The 5,595-nt window shown below is 54.0% G+C and overlaps 1 protein-coding gene across 1 annotated transcript in view; it reads left to right on the forward strand.

Annotated features, from left to right (window-relative positions):
• Positions 1 to 5,595, forward strand: part of LOC104913886 (PHD finger protein 7-like) — a 9,938-nt gene that overhangs the window by 1,903 nt on the left and 2,440 nt on the right. The gene's annotated exons all lie outside the window — the stretch shown is intronic.

Consider the following 5,595-nt stretch of genomic DNA (forward strand, 5'->3'; position numbering starts at 1 on the left):
ACCCAGCTCCTGGCACTTTGGCTCCAGCACAAGAGGCTGCGACGCTCCATGGACACGCGACGCTCAGCTGCCTGCACAGCCCATGGAAGCCCCTCAGCCACTCCACTCTGCCAGCCTCTCAACAACTGCAGCCCTGCTGGTTGAACCACCACAAGAGAGTTTGCTGATGTGCCGGAGCACTGCAGGGCGCGACATCAACACTGCCTGACTCTCCTGCCTGCTCTTCCCTGCTGAGCTGCTGCTTCCTCTACAAGAGTGAGCGATGGGAGCCCAGCCAAGATTCCAGCACCCTGGAAGATGCCATGTGCTACTGCAGGGAGCTGAGACAAAGGCTTTTGATAGTCCAAGTCATTTATCTTGGCATCACATTTACCTTACGTAAGTTGAATGCAGTAAATTTCCTGCAGAACAAGGTGCAGTTGAAGGGCTCTGTTGCGTGTGTTGTGCTGGGGGCCGTGCAGGAATAGAGTCGGCTCCAAAACAGTGTCTTGTACTGACAGTCATCTCTGCTGAGGTTGAAACCAGCTCTTTGTGGGATATTTAGAGAAGGAAACGTGACATAGGCAGGAGGCTGAGTTGACTCCAAGGCACTGGGGATGTCACTTTTGTCCTCTTGGATGTCACAAGCTGCAGCCTCCCGCTGCATTTTGCACGGGCCGGGTTTGGGGCTTCCCTGATATCCAGCCTGAGCCTCCTCTGATGAGCTCCGTGCTGTTCCTTCGGCCCAGTTGCTGTTCAAGACATTCCTGTCCTGGCTGGATGGGGCTTTGAGCAGCCTGACGGGAGAAGTCCTCACCTACAGGAGTGTGATAGGGTGGATGTGTGTGTGTGTGTGTGTGTGTGCGTGTGTGTATGCACGATGGTGTGCGTGTGTGTGACCGTGGGAGTCCATGTGTGAGCTTGGGGCTGTGAGTGTGTGCACCTGTGTGTGATGATGTGAGGGTGTGTGTACGGTGCGTGTGCATGTATGAGTGTGTTACACAGTGGGGAAGCCACCTCTCCCGTGCAGCAGTGTCCTGCTGGTTGCACCTCCCATGGGCAGCGCTGCATCTCCTCTGGGCTGTGGCTGCACCTCCCGTGGGTGGGGGTTGCGCTCCCCAGGAGCACCTGCGCACAGCCAGCCCTGCTCACACACTCAGCCAAGTGGCAGCCGTACTTCTGACAGCCCGCAGCTCCCCACGGGCTGCTCACTATCCAGGGTCCTGCCTTGCTGGGACCACCTGCACAGTCCCACCCGGTGCTGTCAGCAGGCTGTCCTTGGGCTGCTCCTTCCCACCTGGCGCAGGTGGGACCTGCAGCACATCAGTCAGGAAGCGGATTACGGACAAACAAAGGGCGTTTGTCCAGGGCCGGGTTCCTCTCCTGGCAGCCCGCATCATCGCAGCCCTGCGCCAGCACACAGCCTCCTGGGGGCCACAGTATCCCCTCTTTTGGCTCTCAGAAAATATCTTCAGCTTAACTAGGACAGCATCCCAGAGCTCATGACTGATGCCCGTGTGTTTACCGGGCTTTACTTTGTGTGGTTTGAAGGCTGTGCTCGCTTCCAGCCATGCAGGGAGCCAGGGCGACTGGGAGTTTTGCAAAGTTTGGGCAAAACAGACTTAAAAGACATCTTTGAAACTGATTGTGAGCAGACTCATTAGAACTCTGCTGCTCCTGCAAAATACAAAGTCAGCGCCTAATTGCTAATTACTGAACCCACGGAAGGCAGTGCCAGCAGATGGGTGATGGTGCTGTCAGCAACAGCTGTTTTGAAGCTGGCTTTGTGCCAAGGAAAACCCCAAATCCCAGCACTTGTGGGCATGGGCAGCTCTGCAGGAGGGTCAGGATAGGAACCTCACCGCCCGTGGGATCAGCTTATCAGAGCCAACAGCACACCCAAGTGCCCATCCTGCCGAAGCTTTGCAAGAGCAGGAAACCACCTCATTTTATATGTCCCTCCTACCCAATTGCTTTCAAATTTTCTCTCACTTTTACTGCCAGGCTTGTGGTTAAACACACTTCATTGGAAGCCCAGAGAGTGTAGCACATAGAGTGAAGCAGACAGAGGGTTTCCTATGAAGGGGAGGTGGGTGAACACCAATAATCCACATCTCATGCTTTTGGACACCCTGGAGAGCACCTCCCTGATGGTATCCTCAGAAAAGCGGAATGCAGGTGCCGCTGATGCCCTGTGCACCGCGTGTAGCATGGACATGCTGGGGATACCCAGCAGCACATGGAGAGCACTGTGGGTTTAGGGTCCTGCCTGTGCCAGTGGGACAGATCCCAGCAGTGCAGGAGGGGGAAGGCAAAGCCGGAATGCCCTCAGCCAGCCCTGGGGAGGTCACAGTGCTCCCAGTGCCAGCTGCCCTGAAACCCGAGCCAGTCCCACCGCCATGCCCCGCTGAGCGGCCCCTTGCTCTCCTTGCTCTCCTCTTCCTCTCCTTCTCCTCCTCCCTCTCAGCCATCCCTGTGCCCAGGCACCCCGCGATGGGGCCGGGCAGCCGTCCTGCCCCGCAGCCCTGAGCCTGCAGGGTGACGCAGGATGAAGCCAGAAGCTGCTCGGCAGATGAATGGAAGCCTCTTCTCCTTGTTAGCTTTTTTTTTCCTCCTCTATCCCCATTGTAATATTCATTGCATCAATTAATTTTCATTTCTTTTTTTAACTAACCAGCCAGCAGTTTTCTTGACTGCAAAGGAGAATATTTATTTCTGGGTTTAAATACATCATCTTTATACTGGAAAGAAAACAGCAGACAGGTATGTGGATTGATGGAAAACACTGTTTTTGCAACAGGGTCAGTCCAGGCTGCACCAAATCTCTCTCATGTCCAGATTGAAGGAAGGAGCTTTCACAGCTTGTTTGCTGAGATCTGCATTCTTTGGGGTGAAAACAGAGCTGGGACTTTCTGTGGGAGGAAAAGTAGGGGTTCACCTTTATAGGTATAGCAGGGACTATGCTCAGCATCTCAGTGATTAATGCTTTATGGAATGCTGGGACCAGAACGGGAGGCAGGATAGATGCAGACTGTATGTGGGATGGATAGGGGATGGATAGAGGATGGATGCTGGATAAATTTGGGGTGGATGCAGAATGGATATTGGATGGATGCAGGGTGGATGAAGGACAAATGTGAGATGGATGCAGGGTAGATGCAGGATGTGTGTGGAATGGATATGGGATGGGTGTGGAATACATGTGGGACGGATGCGGAATGGATATGGGATGGTTGTGAGATGGTTGTGGGATGGGTGCAGGGTGAATGCAGGGCAGATATGGGATGGATGCAGGATGGATGTGGGATTGATGTGGGATTGATGTGGGATGCGTGCAAGGTGGATGCAGAGTGGGTATGGGATGGGTATGGGACGGATACAGGGTGGATGTGGGATGCATATGGGATGGACGTAGCATGGATGCAGGAGGGATGCTCACCCACACCAGGGCTGGTGCAGGCAGCATGCTGAGGGGCTGCAGGCCCACGGCAGTGTGCCGGCCGTCTGTCAGCCACTCTCCACCAGAGATTGGGGAGGGCTGGCGGGACAAAAGGCGACATTATTCGGAGCGGAATAAGCATGAATGGAGTATTGAGAAATGCTATGTTAGGGACTAGATTGATTTCCGAGCCCTGTAACTGAGCTGATTGTCTGCTGGAGGATCTCCTCTGAGCGCTGGGTCGGCAGCAGCCCCATGGCGAGAACAGGGATGTGCAGGGGCTGCATCCTGCATGGCAGCTCGTGGGAAGGAGCTGAGTCCTGCAGCCCCAGGGTGGGGTGAGCTCTCCCATACCATGGTTGGGTGATGGAAGCAGTGCTGTCACCACCCCATGCTGCCAGTGAGAATCCAGCAGAGCCAGATGTTCACCATTCCAGCAGCAGCTGGTGAAGAGAGCAGCAAATGATGGGGAAATTGCATCTTATTATCTTTAATCTCTTCCTCGTTTTCTCCATGCTTGCTTTCCATCTCGTCCCCATGGAGTTTGCATCTCCTCCCACTGATGAATGATGTGATGCAGGCCAGACCTGTGTTCCCACACTAATGCCTCTTTTTTTTCCAAGGATTTCCAAGGATTAGGAACAGTGCAGGTCTTGGGTCCCATAAGTGTTCCAGCTGGGGTGGGAGGTACCGTGGTCATGTTAGTGCAGGAGTGGGGTGGGAGCTGGGGGTCATCCTCTGCAGAGAAGTTCTGTGATAGAGAGGGCTGGCCGTGGGTGACAGCATAGTGACAGCCTGGCAACAGCATCACAGGAGGAGCCATGGGGCTGGCATCTCAGCTAGGGTGATGGGAGCCTCCCAAAATGTGGGCTGTGACTTTCTGCACGATGGGAAGCACCATCACATCCCAAAAAGCAGCTCATGGTGTGGCTTGCTGGAGATCTAGGTTTACTTGGTGGTTTGGGAAGTGCCTGTGCGGGTGGGGAGCCCATTCGCAGCTCTTCCAGAAGGATGAACTCCACCTGGATGAGGACAGCATGCTTCTCTCAGCTTCGGAGGCATCTCCAGAAGGGGTGGGTGGTGGCACCATGACGCAGCCTTTGATCTGTCCTGCTGCCCTGTGCCTGAGCAGAGGCCCTGTCCTAAAGCTCCAAAGTGACCCCCATCTCACTACGCAGAAAACACCTCTTGTTCTCAGCAAATCCCAACTGGAGCCATATTTTCATGTGATTGCTGCCCAATGGCTGATGCTGGTGTCTGCATGTTGCAGGGATAGCAAGAGGACCCCAGAGCAGCGATGAGCGCTGGTCCCTGTATGTCATGTGGGGCACTGCCTTCCTCCCTGCTCCTCCTCCTCCTCCTCGGCCCCACTGGTGAGCTCTGCTGTTTCTCTTCATGAATAGACACGGCTAAGTCCTATCAGAGGGCGATTTGTCCTATTTTGGTGGTTTTATTCAGAAATGTGACTTGAAAGGGGCTGTGTTTACCTCAAGGCGGTTCCCTTTGTTCTCTGGGCTTTGTGAGCTGGATCAGAGGGAGCCAGGAGCTCTGTTCTCCAGGATGGCTTTCCTCATTAGTGTGGACACACTGTGCATATTTTTCAGGTCTCTCTTGACTTTGCTGGAGGATGCTCTGAAATAAATACTTCAGAGCTTTGATTCTGACTAACGGGCGATGGATACTGAATATTTAACGATGTCCTTCTTATCTGCTGCTTGTTAAAAAGGTTTAAAAGTGCTAAAAATCCATACAAGCCAGCATAAATCACTGTTCCAGAAAAGCTAGCACCCTTTGGTCTTCCCTGCTGGATTCCGAGACGGCTGCAGGGACACAGCAGCTTCACTGCCCCATCTCACACCCCAGCTCCCACCCCCTCTGCTGCCAAGCATCCTAAGGCTCCCCCCGCACCATGTTTTTGGGGCTGCATCTTATGGTTTTTTCTGGCTGAGAGTGCTGCAGAAGCGGCTGTTACCCAGGTGCCTGCACCACCGCAGTGTGGTAAATGTGAATGCAGGAGGCAGATCTGTGCGATGCCCTGCCGCAGCCCCTACAGCCCTCCCCGCTTCAGGATTGCTCATTTTCACCTTATGGGTGGCTGCACGCCATCAGCTGCATTGATACATAGGAATACATGGCTTGCAAAATGCTGACTGCAATGTGGAGGGAAAAAAAAGAAG

The sequence above is a fragment of the Meleagris gallopavo genome, chromosome 21 (genome assembly GCF_000146605.3).
Source record: "Meleagris gallopavo isolate NT-WF06-2002-E0010 breed Aviagen turkey brand Nicholas breeding stock chromosome 21, Turkey_5.1, whole genome shotgun sequence".
NCBI lineage: Eukaryota > Metazoa > Chordata > Aves > Galliformes > Phasianidae > Meleagris > Meleagris gallopavo.